General features: G+C 37.8%; 1 pseudogene; it reads left to right on the plus strand.

Annotated features, from left to right (window-relative positions):
- Window positions 1-338: 338 nt before the first annotated feature.
- LOC126700690 (pentatricopeptide repeat-containing protein At3g49170, chloroplastic-like) lies at window positions 339-12,786 on the plus strand (annotated as a pseudogene).
- Window positions 12,787-17,703: the final 4,917 nt, after the last annotated feature.

The raw sequence follows: 17,703 nt of genomic DNA on the forward strand, positions 1-17,703 counted from the left end.
CGTCGAATATTGTCCCTTAGATATATGGATATTCACAATTTTTTATTATATAGCCTCCTAGGGTAAACTGCTTAACTTGTTAAAGGTGGAAGGTCCTTAAATTACTCAGTTACTAGTTATGGCAGGTGGAGTCAATTGTCTGTAGGAGTTTGATTAATAGTGAGGATTGTTGTACAGTATACTCTGTGATATGCAATTAATCTTAGTGAAATTCTCCAACGAAATTAAAAAAAAAAATTATATAACAAATAAAATAACAAAACAAACAACCCAATACCCAAACCTATAAAATGCAACATGCCCGGCCTCTTGTATAATTCTAGCCCGTTGGAAGAAACATGCTAGGCCTCTCTGTTTCCTCTGCCTCCAAACTACCTTTATTACTTTCTATCAAACCCTCAACTCGTTCCCGCCATCACCTTCAATTATCATCACCACAAAATCCAAACTGTGAACCCCTTAACCACTGTCTCATTGACCACCTCAATGTGGGCCACCTCCACAAAGCAATCTCCACCCTTGATCTCATGGCCCAAAAGGGTACACACCCAGACCTCACCACCTACTCTCTCTTACTCAAGTCAATGGCGACTCCAGAAATTTTTCCCAGGGTGTTCCTTAAGTAGCATAATTTTTCCCAGTGGCGGCTCTAGGAATTTTTCCCAAATGTATTATTGTTTAGTTGTTTCATTAATTTGTTTGTCTTTTATAAACTATAATTTGTTATATTGTTATTTTATTAATTGTTGTTTAACCTAACATAATTTAATATGTTTGTCTTATATAAAGTATTGATTAATTAAATTATTAATTATTATTTATTAGTTGCTTTCTCCAATTAATTATTGGTTAATTAATATCCCAAACAAACAAAATTAATTAGTTCAACTAATTACTATGGTTGTTTGATACTTCACTACTTGAAATATCACACTATTACTTAACCGGAAAAAAAAAAAAAAAAATAGAGTCAATAAATTTTGCAACACAAAAATATATAGGCCATATAGCTTAAGTCCTAGTTGAACTAATCAACTAGCACACAGCACACAACCATATTTATTAATTATTTGTTGCACACTTGCACTAGCACTAGCACACAGCAAACTTGCACTACCCTAGCCCCATGCCCCATCTACCCTCCAATTCAACAGACAAAGCCCAATGCCCCATGGGCCCCAATCACAAGACTAGAACCAATTAGATAAAGCCAATTTATTGTATCTCACCAAAAGACACCAACACCAATACTAAAAGACAATTAATAATCTCACCAAGAATAACACCTTACACAGTTACTGAGTTACACCAACATCGGATATTCTTGAAAAAAAAAAAAAAAAAAAAAAAAAAAAAACACCAACATCGGATAAAGGCATAAAGCCAAAAACAAGGTAAATATTACGTTATTATTCATAAAGACCTTACACAGTTACTGAGTTACACCAACACCAACACCAACACCGGATATTCTCAAAATAAAATAAATAAATAAACACCAACATCGGCTAAAGGCATAAAGCCAAAAACAGGAGAAATATTACTCATAAAGAGAGGCTGAGACGAAGAGAGAGAGACTGAGACTGAGAGAGATTGAGAGACTGAGATGAAGAGAGAGAGAGACTAAGACAGAGATGAAATACCTTGAGGTTAAAGGAGTAGGGAGGCCTAAGGCTGATGGGTGACGCTGTTGGGCATAGTGGCGAGGCTAGGAAGACCGATCGAGCAGCACGTCGAGATGTAGTTGCCGTCCGTTTGAATGGGAGATCGAGTTTAAGGCCCGATCTGGTGGGCGATCTCCTCCATCCATTCCGTTAGTTGTTGTCTTCTGTGGTTGTTGCGACTTGTTTGACTTGCATTTGTGAAATGTTTGTGTCTGTGAAGTGTTTGAGGCCCGATCTAATTTCAGTATATTAGGTTAGGTTTGGTTTTTTTTTTTTTTTTTTTGAGAATCTGTGGGTTATTGGGTTTGCTACCATCTGTTGGGCTTGATGTTGGGCTTGTCGTCCATTGTTTTTTTGGAGAATCCATGGGCTTCGCTTGCTCTGTTACAATTTTTTTTTTTTTTTCAGATTTTAGTTCAAATATATTTTTTTTTGGGCTTTTTTTTTTTTTTTTTACTTGAAAGTCGAACAAATATAATATGTTTCTTTTTAGGGTGTTCCTAATTTTAATTTGAGGGTTTCCTAAAATTTTTTTAAGGGTATACAAATAAAAAAAATTTAAATATTATATATAAATTTTTTTTTTTCAATTCAGGGGGATCTTGGGAACACCCTGGGACCAACGTGGCGTCGCCACTGCCTCAAGTCCTGTATAAGGTCCTAGAACTTCCAACTCGGCAAACTCGTTCACACCAACTACTTGACTCACTACCAACTCCACCTCAACTCTCTCATTCTCAATTCTCTCATCAGCTTGTACTCAAAAAGTGGGGATTGGGCTAAAGCAAAATCCATTTTTGATGATATAGGGGATTTGAGAGACTTGGTTTCATGGACTGTTATGGTTTCTTGTTTTGCAAATAATGATATGGGAACTGAAGCCATTTTCACGTTTCTTCAAATGCTTGAAAATGGGCTCTGCCCAAATGAGTATTGCTTTTTTGCAGTGATTCATGCATGTTCGAATGCAAAAAATGTTCCCATCGGGGAAATGGTTTTTGGGTTTGTTATCAAAAGTGGATATTTTGAGTCTGATGTGTGTGTTAGGTGTGCGTTGATTGATATGTTTGTGAAGGGTGGTGGTGATGTGGATTTAGCATATAAGGTGTTTAAGAAAATGCCTGAGAAGAATGCGGTTACTTGGACTTTGATGATAACTAGGTTTATGCAATTTGGGTACCCAATGGAAGCTGTAGATTTGTTTTTGGATATGTTTTTGAGTGAGTATGTATCGGATCGATTTACGTTTGGTGGAGTTATTTTGGCTTGTACAGAGTTAGAATTGTAAAATCTTGGGCAGCAATTGCATTCTTGGGTCATACGGACGAGGTTGGCTTTAGATGTTAGTGTAAGGTGCTGTTTGGTAGACATGTTTTGACCAACAATTATCACAGGATACATGCAAAGTGGAGCGCGTGATAAGGAAGCTATTGAACTTTTTTGTGAAATGATCAAGGGTCATGTTTCACCAAATCATTTCACCTTTTCTAGTGTCCTTAAGGTATGTGCAAATCTTTCTGATCCCTGTATGGGTGAGCAAGTTTACAGACATGCTATGAAACTTGGTCTTGCATTGGTTAATTGTGTGGGAAATTCTCTTATTAGAATGCATGCAAGGTCTAGCATGATGGAAGATGCTCATAAAGCTTTTGATATGCTATTTGGGAAGAATTTAATTTCTTTAGAGCATCAGCACTGGGACTTTCATATGTCATATCTTGGCAAATTTTAGCATTTTTGCCCAAAAATCAAGCAGCATCAGGAATTGTAAACACCAACTATTGCAAAAAAATTTGCAATAGTGCTACAGTGCAATTCCAAAGGTAGAATTGCACTGTACCACAATTCTAAAAAAAAAAAAAAAACTAATATTTTATTCCTGCTTTTCTCTCTCATCACACAGTCTCCCATCTCTTTCTGTCTTTCTATCTCTCACTCACTTTCCTCTCTTTCTCCCTCTTCTCTACAATCAACGGAGCTCCACTGTGATCATCAACCTATGGGTAAGCACCAACGGAGCTCCACAGATCATCCACTCTTCTTTTTTTCCTCTCTATCTTCCCTTGAATCAAGCCTCCATGGTGGAGATGTGGCATGGAATTCATGAATCGGTGGCTGGGTTTCATCTTCCGTGGTGTGGGTTTCATTTTCGGTGGATGAGTTTCATTTTTGGTGGTATGGGTTTCATGGATCAATGGATGGGTTTCATTTTTGGTGGTGTGGGTGGCTGGGTTTCATCATTGCTTGGTTCGGTGGTTTTGGTTTTTGTGAGTTGGTGGCAATTAAGATGGATTGGCAATCGGCGATCAACGATCGGCGTGGGTTTTAGTTGTGGGTTTGGCCAGTGGGTATGGGTTTTGGTTGGTGCTAGAGGTTGAGGGAGAAAGAGAGGTTGGTGGCTCTCTCAGTGATGGATTTTGGCCATGGGTTTGGCCGTGGGTATGGGTATGGGTATGGCCATGGATTTTTTTTTTTTTTTTTCTTTCTGGTGGCGGTGGATTTGTGATTGATGTGGTGGTGGTGGTGGTGGTGGTGGTGGTGGTGAGGGTTGCCGTCGTGGTGGTGATTTTTGGTGGCTGTGGGTGATGTTCAGTGGTATATATATATATATATATATATATATATTTTTTTTTTTTATGTGAACTACGATAGTTTTATTAAGAAGAAGAAAACATTACATCAGAGGTCACTAAATGCTCCACAAAAGGAGGGCAAGTTTCTAACCAAATGATAGACTCGAATAAAGACTTAGCATGTTGGGCTAACCCATGCGCTACTTTATTACCACACCTTGGCACAACAGAAAATGAACATTCTCTGAACCGAGTAGCTTGAATTAAAGAGCCAGAGATCAGATTGCAGATACTGGCAGGAGAAGTGATTGATCCGATGAGAGAGTTATGAACCACCATTGAATCGCCTTCAAAGATAGCTGAACTGAAACCATGATCCCAAGCAAACCGCATTCCTTCCTCCATCGCCTTGGCTTCAATCTCCAAAGAACCCAAAGGAGCGTGGATCTTCATGCTCAGTGCAGCACACACCAACCCGAGATGGTCCTTGATAACGACACCAACACCCGCAGCTCGCTGTCTCTCAAAAACTGCACCATCAACATTAACTTTAAGCCACGGTTGCTGAGGAAGAACCCAACCAACATCTACCTCAAGAGTCTTGATCTTAATACAATGGTTTGCCACTTGAAACTCCTCCAAAAACTCCAACATCCAGCCAGCAATACCAAAAGCCGATTTGCAAGGCCCCCCCTACCCGAATCTCATTTCTATTGGACCAAATGCCCCAAGCCACAGAAAATAGCCGAGCCAACTCCTGAACCAACCACTGTTTCATGTTCTGAGCATACCAAACCAGATCAATAAAACCCCTCACCTCTCCAACGTCTAAACCGAGATTAATATTCGCAGCTGACTACACCTCCTTAGCTTTAGCACAATGCCAAAGCACATGAACCATGGACTCCACAGCAGTCCCACACTCATCACAAACATCATCCTTGGTTACTTTCCGAGAAAACATATTGGCTTTCATGGGCAAGATATTCCTACAAGCATGCCATGTAAAAGCTTTGATTTTGTTGGGCAACGGCAACTTCCAGATACAATGCCAAAAGGACACCACGGGCTGTGAGGTCGAGCTCTCTCCCTGATGAGTGTCATACCGAGCTTGGCAAGCTACACGGTAAGCACTACTCACTGTGAACCGGCTTGAAGGAGTGTAGGTCCAAATTAGCCTATTAGCAGGCAGTGACGGACTAAGAGGAATAGAAAGAATAGCTTCGACATCGAAAGGAAGAAAAACCTCATGGATTATATCTGACTTCCAAGTTGCTGTCTTTGGATAAATAAGGGCAAAAACTAAGGCATCATCAGGGAAGAAATGAGGAACAGTTGCAGGCTTGTGCGATGGCAGGGAGGCCAACCACTTATCTCCCCACAAGCTAACCGAGCCTCTATTATCAATCTGCCAGCGACATCCTAATTGAACAACCTTTTAAGTTTCCATAATACTACGCGAAGAATATGATGGATGCCTCCCCAACAACACATTTAAAAAATCACCATTCGGAAAATACTTAGCTCTATACACTCGGTGAAATAATGAATTTGAACAATTCTGAAGCCTCCACCCCTGTTTAGCCAACAAAGAAATGTTAAAAGCTTTCAAATCTCGAAAGCCCATACCTCCTACCTCTTTTCGTGCACACATCTTGTCCCAGCTTAGCCATGCCAATTTATTATGGTTTTCCTGTTGCCCCTACCAAAATTGCCTCACCATGCCAGCAAGTTCATCACACAGAGCATCAGGGAGCTTAAAACAACTCATAGTATAGGCCGGAATAGCTTGGGCTACTGATTTAATCAAGATTTCTTTGCCTGCACTTAACAGAAACTTCTCCTTCCAGCCAAATAATTTATTCCCCAACTTCTCCTTAAGATCATTGAAGGTATTCCTCTTAGATCACCCCACCAAAGAAGGTAACCCCAAATATTTTTCATGCTGCCGAATCACTGGAGCCCCAAACCTCCTTTGTATCTCCTCCTAAATCGTCCTTGGAGTATTTCTACTTAAAAACAAAGAAGTTTTACTCCTATTCAGTTGTTGCCCAGACACTGATTCATAAATTGAAAAAACCTGCTGCAAAACTTCACACTCTTCCAAGGTAGCTTGGCAAAAAATCAGGCTATCATCTGCAAAAAAAATAAGTGAGAAATACGAGAAGCACCGCGACAAACGGCTACTCCTTTGATATTGCCTCTCTCCACCTATTGTCTAAGTAAACCAAACAAGCCCTCAGCACAAAGTAAAAATAAGTAAGGAGAAAGAGGGTCCCCTTGACGTAAACCCCCAGAAGGAATAATACGCCCTTTAGGTTGCCCATTAATCCGAACAGAATAAGTAACAGTGCTGACACATCTCATTATAATCTCCACCATTCTTCTATGAATGCCAAGCTTTTCCATAATACCCTTCAAACAAGCCCACTGCACCCTATCATACGCCTTGCTCATATCAAGTTTCAACGCCATCTCCCCAACTTTCCCAGTTCTTTTCTGGCTGATATGATGCATAGTCTCATATGCTACAAGAATGTTATCAATTATGAATCGACCCTTTGTGAAAGCACTTTGGTTTTCACTAACAATGCTAGACAAAACAGTTTTAAGCCTATTAGCTACAGTCTTTGAAGCAAGTTTATAAATAACATTATAAAGACTTATAGGCCTATACTCAGTAATTTCACGGGGATTCTTAACTTTAGGAATAAGAACAATATCAGTGTCATTAAAATTCGGTGGATTTATCCCATGATTCAAAAAATCCAAAACTTCTTATGTGACACAATCACCAAAAAGAGACCAAAATTTTTGATAAAAGAGAGGGGGCATACCATCAGGGCCAGGGGCTGTTGTAGGATGCATCTGATTAAGAGCTTGTTGCACCTCCATTGCCTGAAAGTCACAGCCAAGCAAACTATTCATAGGCTTAGAAACCACTGCTTGCACTGTATCAACTACTCTCCCAATATCAGACGAATTGGAAGTGGTGAATAGCAATGAAAAATAATCTATGACAATACTCTCAATTGCTTCAGGAGTGTCCTGCCAAGTACCTGAACTATCCTCCATGCCTTTAATCAAATTTTTCTGATTTCTATTAGAAGCTTTAACATGAAAAAACCAAGTGTTCTGGTCACCAACCACCAAGTACATATTCCTAGAACGCTGCTGCCACATGACCTCTTTAGTGTCTAGCCATGAACCCAACTCCTTCCTCACACTTCAAATTTCCTTACCATTAAGCTCCGGTTGCTACTCTAACCGTTGTAGATTGGCTTCTAAATCCGAAATATGACGCCCCACATGGCCAAACTCCACCTTATTCCACCGTTTCAAAGCCTCCCTACAAGATTGCAAGCAATTGTGGATTGGAAAACCCGAAGAAAATGAAAGTCCACATTCCTAGGCCTCACTAACCACCTCTGGACAGCGAGGATCACGAAGCCACATGGCTTCAAGTCTAAATAACTTCCCTATTCTCATTCTGTTCCTGGTGTCTCGGCCCTATTGGAGGTAAAGCATGCAATGATTTGACTCTAGTGTTGATATATGGGCCACTCTAGCATTAGCAAACTTCCTCATCCACTCCTCATTAGCCATAGCCTGATGCAATCGAGCCATACACTATCTCCACTCTCAAAATGTCTTGACCAAGTATACCTTGCACCTGTATACCCCAAATCCCTAAAATGGCATACATCCACAACTTCCCGAAATCTATCCATCTGTCTCTCCGATCTAAGCTGTCCTCCTAATTTTTCAGAATTACTGAGGATCTTATTATAATCCCCAATACACAGCGAAGGTAATGTATTGCTACATCCAAATGCCTCCAGAATTTGCCAAGTCTCCTCACTCTTACTAGTATCTGGCTGACCATAAAAACCTGTGAAGCACCAGCTTCCTTGCCCATTGCTACAAATGATCTTAGCATCAATAAACCACTTAAAATAACCCCTGATATTAACAACAGTTTTAGGTTTCCAAAGAAGAGCTAAATCCCCACTCTAACCCTCACTAGGTACAATTAAACCTTGAGTAAAACCAATGGAATTCTGAATTTCCTTCATCTTATATTGTTGCTTTCTAGGAATCTTAGTCTCCATAAGGAAAACTAAGCTGGGAACTTCTCTCTCCACATTGCTCTGTAAAGCCTGAACTGTGCGGTGGTTCCCAAGCCCCCGATAGTTCCAACTTAAAGTACTCATTACTTCTAGCGGTGCTGCCTTGCAGCCACCACCGATCCAAATTCATTTTTTAATAAATCACTCACCACAAGAACTTCATCATCTTCCTTCCTTTTCTTCAACTCAGGATTTTCAGAGCACTCAGACAAATTAAGAATTGCCTTATGTTCACGTTTAGTGCCCACCTCCACATCATTTGGACTTACTGTACCCACAACCTTGGCCTAGACCTACAACCTATTCCAAGTTCTGGCATTCAGCCCAAGTTCACTATTGGACTGGCCCAAATCCACTAATAATGTCCCTGTCTCATTCTGGTCATGTTCCACCAAATCTGCGTGAATTGGCTGACAACCATTTACTTGCTCCATTAGAGAACCAGCCTTAGTAACATCCATGCTAGGTTGAACAAAAGATGCCATCCTACCTTTACTAATATCAGCCACATTTGACTTCTCCACAAAATCGGCCCCACCCTCATGCAATCCCTTATCCGTGTGCATATGACCCTCCACTTCCATATCAATTTCTTTCAAGTGAGTTTGGAAAGCCTCCTCATTACTCAAAATATTTGATAAAGCACCTTTAGTTGGAACCACCAACCCTGAACCATTCTCACCATCGACATTTGACTTAGACACCCTTTGCTCTTCTTGCTATAACTCAACCGAATTAGGCACTTTAGTGCATGTGTTCATGGTTGGCCTTTCCATTGCTGGCTGCCCTTGGGTTGAACTAGCATTAGGAGCCCCCATACCACATACTCGAACCACCTTTTTCCTAAGCAAACTAGTAGTATCAGCTCTTAACCATGATCCATACTCTTGTGACTTTGTTCTCAACTCGCCCTTACTTTGAAGCCACAAGTCGCACTCCTTAGAGTCATGATTCAAAACCCCACACCAATTGCAAAATATAGGTAACCGTTCATACCGAAATGTCACCCAGCCTTCCTTATCCGGACAAAAGCGAACTCTACTCCCTTTGCACAATGGTTCGTGCACATCGACCTCCACCCTTATTCGCATAAAATCACCACACTTTGTTTCAGATCTATCAATTGAATGAATCACCCTTCCCGTCGATTTACAGAGGCTCTCTGCCATCTCCATAACCATATAACGAACCGGTGAACCGTGTACCTGAACCCAAAACTTCGCGATATCAAAGCGGAGCCGCCGGAGGGAATTATCATCATCATACCTACACAGCATAACTAAGTACTTATCAAAACTCCAAGGTTCCCCCAGCAAAACTTGGTTAACATCCAATTCATTCTCAAAAACAAACAGCAAAATATGATTGCCGATATCTTGGATCTCAAAATCCTGTTTAGTCTTTCACAGAGGTTTAAGGGTATGCACAACGGCGTCAATATTGATGGCATGCTATATAAAAAACTTCGCTGCAAGCGTATACTCCTTTCTACACACTTGGTTTTCAAAGTTGAAAACTTCACCCTCATGTTCAAACAATGATAAGCGAGTCCAAGCCTCTTCAAGATTCTCCATGGTAGCGTTACTCACCTTCCTTACAACAACAGTGAAAACCCTAAGCCCTAACGCAGTAAGCTACGTGAGGGAACGTAATTCCTACGAAGTAGGAAACAATGTTCTAGAAACCAAAGTCTAGCGCCACCAGACCTAGGTCAAAGAAACGAATATAACTATATATTATTTTATTATGTAGAAATGAGAGATCGTGTAGAAATGAGAGAGAAAGAATAAATAATGTATTGTATTGTAAATGATGGTAATTGAGGGATATATTATTTTATTGTGTAGAAATATTATTTTAATGAGTAGAATAGGAAAATAAAAGTTGGGATGTTGGGAGTGTTGTAAAATAGTATGGTATAAATGATAAAGTAGATATTGAGATGGTAAAATAGAATAATTTGTAGATTACATCGAATGCTTACAACATGATTGTTGAAGCATATGCCAAAAATTTGAATTCTGAAAAAGCCTTTGAGTGGAGCTGCTAGTATCGGTGTAGTTGGTAAGTGTGAGTAGATTCATGCACGGGTGCTAAAATCAGGGTTTGCGCCAAATCAAAGCATCTATAATGCTTTAATCTCCATGTATTCTAGGTGTGGAAATATAGAAGCTGCATTTCAAGTTTTTAATGATATGGGAGGTCGAAATGTTATATCTTGGACTTCAATGAATACTGGTTTTGCCAAACATGGATTCACCTCTAAAGTATTGGAAATGTTCCATAAAATGCTTGAGGATGGTGTTAGACCAAATGAGATCACCTATATTGCTATTTTATCAGCTTTTAGCCATTTGGGGCTAATTTCCAAGGGCTAGAAACTCTTCAACTCAATGTATACTGAACATGGGATTGTTTCGAGAATGGAACATTACGCATGTATGGTTGGTTTATTGGGCTGATTTGGATCCCTTTTAGAAGCACTTTAATTCATTAATTCAATGCCTTTCAAGGCTGATGTGCTAGTCTAGCTTACATTTCTTGATGCCTGTTGGGTTCATGGCAACAAAGAACTTGGGGAACATGCTACAAAGATGATTCTTAAGCAAAACCCATATGATCCAGTAGCATATATCTTACTATCAAACTTGCATGCTTCCTCAAGTCAATGGAACAATGTGGCAATAATTAGAAAAAAATTGAAAGAGAGAAACTGGCATGTTTGGTAATGTTGTTCTAGTAACGTCGTTTGTATTTTTTGAAAATATGTATGAGTGAAAAAGAGTATAAAAATACGTGTAATATTGTTTAAACACTGAAAACCGTTATTTAAACAATGATAACAAATGGGTTTAATAAAAAAAAAGTAGGTTGCTAGATTGAGGTGGAAAATATGGTGCGCAAATTCCATGTTGGGTACACTTCACACCACCTAGCACAAGATATTTATCATTGTTATGACATATGTGTTTCACTTGTTAAGAACATATGTCATTCTTTTATGTAATTGGCTAATCCTTTGACAAAAACGCACTTTACTTGTATTTGGGTAGATCTAGGATGTGTCTAATACTTCAAGAAACATGTTGTTCAAGTCTAGTATTAAAGCCATGAGGATTGGACCAAGAAACAAGTGAAGAAAAGCTGTTCACTAAAGCTAGATAGATAGCTTGACACCTACGGATAGATATCTCGACAGCTGCTCAACACCTCTCGACAGGTAGGCTATCTATCGAGCTCTTCAGTTGATTGTTATCATAATCTTGACACCTCTCGATAGCTAGGTGGATTGATTGAGAAATATTCTGTCTCATCGATAGCTCCTTGATAGCTTCTCGATAGCTATATCTGTTGAAATTTAAAGCTCGACACCTCCCGATTGATCGAGGTTACAGGAATTCAGATTTCCAGATCTGATTTTCGGCCCAAGCTTATGTATTTGTATAGGATTTCTTTTCTCACAACCCTAGACCTATATAAGGCTTATTTTAAAGGCCATCACATAAGAGAATAAAAAAAGGAGAACATATGCAAAAGGTACCGATGCCTTATTCTCTCTAAAAGAAGCTACTGCGTCTTTGCATCTTAGGGTTTTGTAACCAAGTGATTCTTGATCTTCATTGTTGATGAAATAAAGAATTTTGTAGCCAACATCTTCCTTAAGTTGGTGAGTGAGTCATGTACTGGAATTCGTGCAAAGGAGTTAGTCACGTACTAGAATCCATGTAACAAAAAGGGTGGTGTTCATATATTGAAGAGTTTAGAGGTTCTGAAGCGGTAAAAGGTTTCTGCTGTAAGTTCATCTACGGGGATTGTATAGTCTAGGGACAAAGGTTTTGTGCTAGATCTGAAACTTCTCTTTACTATAGTGGATTGCTTTTCGGGAAGGTTTCCCCCTAGGTTTTTTACTATGAAACTAGTTTGTTTCATTGGTTTTCCTGGGTCATCATATCTTGTCTTATTTACTTTTCGCCTGCATTCATTATTGACATGATATTGATATTTGTTTGTTTTAACGAGTTTTATTCATAATAAATCTAATTCACAACTTGGATTTAAAACTTGTTATTTATATCAACCGGGGTCTATATTTCCCAACAATCATGAACTGAACCAATTGGCTACAAAAATAAAGGAATTGGGCTATGTACTCGATATAGATTTTGTTCTCCATGATGTCGAGGATGAACTAAAGGAGCAATATTTGTTTCAGCACAGTGAGAAAATAGCTATGGCATTTGGTCTTATAAGCATATCCAAACCAAAACCTATCAAGGGAATTTAAGAATCTGTGTTTGTGAAGATTGTCACACTGCAATCAAATTTATTTCTATGGCTAGAGGTAGAGATATAGTGGTGAGAGACTCAAACTGGTTTCATCACTTCAAAAATGGAACATATTCTTTTAATGATTACTAGTGATGTTGATTTTATTTTATTTTTTTCCCGACTAGCGAGGTTTAGGTTTTAGGGTGTTATTACATTGAAGAATGTTGGATTTCCTCAATGAGAGTTTGGCTTATCGAACAAAGCTTATAATATCAATTTCCTTTCCACTGCCTAGGTTCTTGGCTTCCTTCTTTCGACTGAGTTAGGAATGGATATTCTAGTCACTTGTTAGAACTCTTTTCTTAGGGTGGACTGGAAGTAATTTGCTTTCAATACAGAGCCTACAAATGGAAAATTTTAGAATGCATGACTGCCAACTGCAATTAATCTTAAGTTAGCATGTACATTTGTCATTAATTCTTTCAGCTTTGATTCATCACTTGTTCCACTAGCTGTAACCTTTCTAATTCATACTTGCACCAGATTTGTGTAATTTGTATTTGTATAGTTCATATTTGCAGTTCTTTGTACAACTAGGGATTTGTACCAGCACTTAAATCTTCATTTACAAAAACTGTATGCATTTTCTCCCAGAGCTTATATTGCCTGTTATTTAAAGTTCTCTCACAAATTTCAGTAGTCTTCTTTGTTATTTTCCTCTCTCTCTCTCTCTCTCTCTCTCTCTCTCTCTCTCTCTCTCTCTCTCTCTCTCTCTCTCTGCATTTTCTCCCAAAGCTCATATTGCCTGTTCTTTAAAGTTCTCACAAATTTCAGTAGTCGTCTTTGCTATTTTCCTCTCTCTCTCTCTCTCTCTCTCTCTCTCTCTCTCTCTCTCTCTCTCTCTCTCTCTCTCTCTCTCTCTCTCTGTATGGCAATGCTTTCAATTTTCTTTTTTTAGAAGAATGTTTGTAAATAAAAATTTTGGTTATGTGTTAGTATTGCTTTGTGATGCAATGAAATGCACTTGTGGTAGTAAATGTTATTGTTTGCTTTTTGTTAACCAAGGGAAAAGTTTAGTTTAGTGCCATTTTTGGTGAGGTAAAATGACTATCGTTTTTATCCATCACTATTTCACCTTGAAACAAAAACTATCTTGGGGACTCTGTGTGGTGGTTTTTTTGATACATAAGTGGCGTAGAAGGCATTTATCAATGTATAATGCTATTGAAGAATTTCTACATAGCCATAATAACCTCATGCCGATTAGGTACTCTTTCTCACAAATTAGGAAGATGGCCAAAGGTTTCCAGGATAAATTGGGTGAAGGAGGCGATGGTTCTGCATATAAAGGAAAGCTTCAATGTAGCCATCTTGTAGCTATAATGTGAGCAATCGGAAGTTGCCACAATCGGAAGAATTCACCATGAGATTGTGGTGCAACTTATTGGATATTGTGCTGAGGGACTAAAGTGTGCCCTTATATATGAATTCATACTTAATAGTTCTCTTGACAAATGCATTTTTTTCTCAAGAAGGAAATATCACCTTAAGTATTGAGAAAACATACGATGTTTCTCTTGGAGTGGCTCGTGGAAATGAATATTTGCATCAAGGATGTGACATGTAAATTTTGCATTTGATATCAAGCCTCATAACATTCTTCTTAATGAGAACTTCACCCCAAAAATTTCTTATTTTGGACTTGCAAAACTTTATACAATAGATGATAGCATGTTATTTTTGACTGTTGCAAGGGTAACACTAGGTTATATAGCTCCAAAGTTGTTCTATAAAGACATTGGAGGGGTATGCTGTAAAGTTGATGTTTATAATTTCAACATGTTATTGTTGGAAATGACAAGCAGAAGAAAGAACTTGAATGCATTTACTATCCATTCACGCCAAATTTACTTCCCAACTTGGGTCTATAGCCAATTTAGTGAAGGAAGTGACATAGAAATGGAAGATGCAATGGTGGAGAAGAAGAAAATTGCTAAGAAGATTATCATAGTTGCATTATAATGTGTACAAATGAAGCCTAGTGATCATCCTTCAATGGACAAAGTTATAGAAATGCTTGAAGGAGAAGTTGAATGCTTACAAATGCCTTCTAAGCCTTTCCTATCATCATCACAAAAGAGACTAATAGGGGATGTAGGAGACAATTTAGATTCAACTAGCTCATCAATTCAATCGCCAGAGAGACAAATAGAGAATGTAGGAGACAACTTAAATTCAACTAGCTCATCAATTCAATTAGGTGAATCAAGTCAATTAGTTGAGTTTCGAATGCAAACTAGTTGATATTTCACTTAGTTGACTTACATGGGAAAGCTAACATCTCCACTAAATGTGAGCAATTAGTGATTTACAAAAATGCTTCATATTTCTATGTAACAAGTAATTGTGCCCATGATAGCTTTCTTTAATCTTAATGGATGTTGTTGGTGCTATTGTTGTTACTTTTATTTTTTCTTTTTTACTTCTAAATTCAGTTTGCTCGTACTCAAAATTAACTAATAATTAGGTTTTAACTTGAGAAGATATGGAGTTGTACTTCAATTTTCATTATTCATGCCCTACGTTGTACATGGGCATATTAAATTACACCAATCTTTGGCACTCCTAGTAAATTGTTACTATTCACTAGGCCCAAGCCTACTGTTAGGGACATATTTGATGTAATTGGCTAATTTTTTGACAAAACACACTTTACTTGTAATTGGGTAGATCTAGGATGGTTTGAGACTTCAAGAAACATGTTGTTCAAGACAAGTGTTAAAGACATGCAAGTCTATTCAAGAAACAAGTAAAGAAGTGTTGTTCATTAAATCTTGACAGATGTCTCGACAAAATCTATCTATCGAGGTTTATTGTTGAAGCTCGACAGCAGCTCGATAGAAGATGTATTTGTCGAGAATTATGAAATTAGAATTTCCAAATCAAATTTCATGCATATCCAAGAGTATTTGTGTAGGGTTTCTTTTCTCACAACCCAAGACATATATAAGGATTATTTTAAACGCCGTCACATAAGGAATTAGAGAATCCATTCATGCATATTGTGATCGGAGACAGAAATTGCCCTAGTTTATCATTCTCTTTGTAGAAACTACTGCGTCTTTGTGCCAAGGTTTTTGTAACCAAGGAGTTTCTTGATCTTCATTGTTGGATGAATTGAAGAACTTTGCAACCAACATCTTCCTTAAGTTGGTGTGTTAGTCATGTACTGGGATCCGTGCATCATTGATTAGTCTTGTACTGGGAGTCGTGCATTGAAATGGGAGATTGTCACTACATTACAAGTCCAATTGGGTATTGGGTAAGGGTTTAACTATAGGTCGGTATAAGGTACTGAAATTCCTTTACATGTAGCCGCTTGTTTTGATAATAGTGGATTCTTGGGAGTGGTGACCTTAAATTCACCCGGTAGGGTTTTGCCTCAGTAGTTTTCCCCATTCGTAAACAAATTACCTGTTTCAAATTTATTTTCCGCTGCATTTAACTTAGTTGGTGATTTTTGTGCTACCACGCTTATTGCATGTAATTGAATCTAATTAATTCACTTGGTTAATTAATTGATTAAGTTACCAAATGGATCAATACATTCTTGGCCTATCACCTACCTTTGGGGCCACTATAATTGTACTCCAGGAACAGAGCTAGAACTTAGAGTAAGGGAGGGCAACTTTGCTGCTAGTTGTGTGTAATGACTTCAGCTTTTGACTCTACTACTGCTTAGCTGCTGGCTATTTAAAGGGTCAGATTGTTTGTTTTTGGTAAAATTGGTTGACTAGGCTTAATTTTGTTTAGTTTTACTATTGGTAATTTTGTTGTTAGACTAATTTTTTTGGACTTGTATATTTTGTTTTAGATTTGGTCTTTAAAATGAGGAAAATGCTAGAGCTACAAATTTTTTTACAAATTGCTAATGTGATAAGTGATTATTGGTAAGTAAAAAATAATGTAAGTAGTAAGCCCAAATATGAACCAATAAGAATTTGCTTTCTTAACAGCCTATAAAAATGTTGTAGAAAAATTTGTGACTATAACAATACTTTTAAAAGAATTAATGATATTATCAAGGAGAAAAAAGTATAATTTTATAAAACAAAATTGTTAAAATTAGTACCCACATATATAATAATATATTTTTTAAAAAAATTGGGAGGCCATTGCCCCCAAGTCAAACCATGGCTCTGTCCATGGTACTACCATTGTACTTATGCACTATTGTATGTCCATCCCAGGTTCCTATAAAAATAAAAATAAATAAAAATCAATATATAAAGAATTACATTCTCAATTTTATCAATAATCTTTGTCAAAATTAAGTTATGTTTATTTACTCAAAAAAAGAAGAAGTTATGTTTAAACGGTGAAGACAATAAGCCAATGGAACAAATGTTTTTGAAAGCTTTGGAAGAACAGAATAACTAACGTAAATAAAGATATAATAGTGTAAACACGTGATAGCTCCACTGTATTTAGAGAATATAACACTATCTAACTGTATACATGGTGAAAAAAATTTACACACAAAATTATATATATATATATATATATATATATATATATATATATATAGTTAGGGATATTGAGGCTTAGTCTAGTATTGTTCTTGAATATCTCTAACAATTACACAAAATTATACGGCTTGTTGTCTTTCTCATTTCTTTGTAAATGTTTATGGAGGAGACAGTTATTTTGTGCCTTTGCCGGTTAGATAGTAACATCATGTTTTCTGACGCAAGACAACCAGAATAAAATTGAAATAACGGAAAAATAAAAGATATGACCTAGGAGTCAGCACCAAGGTCTTGCTTGGAGTCAACACCAAGGTCTTGCTTGGAATCAGCACCAAATGCGGGGAAACCACTAGGAGTCAACACCTAGGATAGACCTGGAGTCAGCACCAGACCAAAGAAGAGACCAAACGGCCATTTTTTCATTCATCAAAATATCAACTAACTCCTCAAGGGGTACAATAGGTTGCTTATAAAGGATTGCTAAACTCTAGTTCTAATTGGCTAGGAAACCCTAATTGCCTTATTACAAAAATAACCT

Source organism: Quercus robur, chromosome 9 (genome assembly GCF_932294415.1).
Source record: "Quercus robur chromosome 9, dhQueRobu3.1, whole genome shotgun sequence".
NCBI classification, from domain to species: Eukaryota; Viridiplantae; Streptophyta; class Magnoliopsida; order Fagales; family Fagaceae; genus Quercus; species Quercus robur.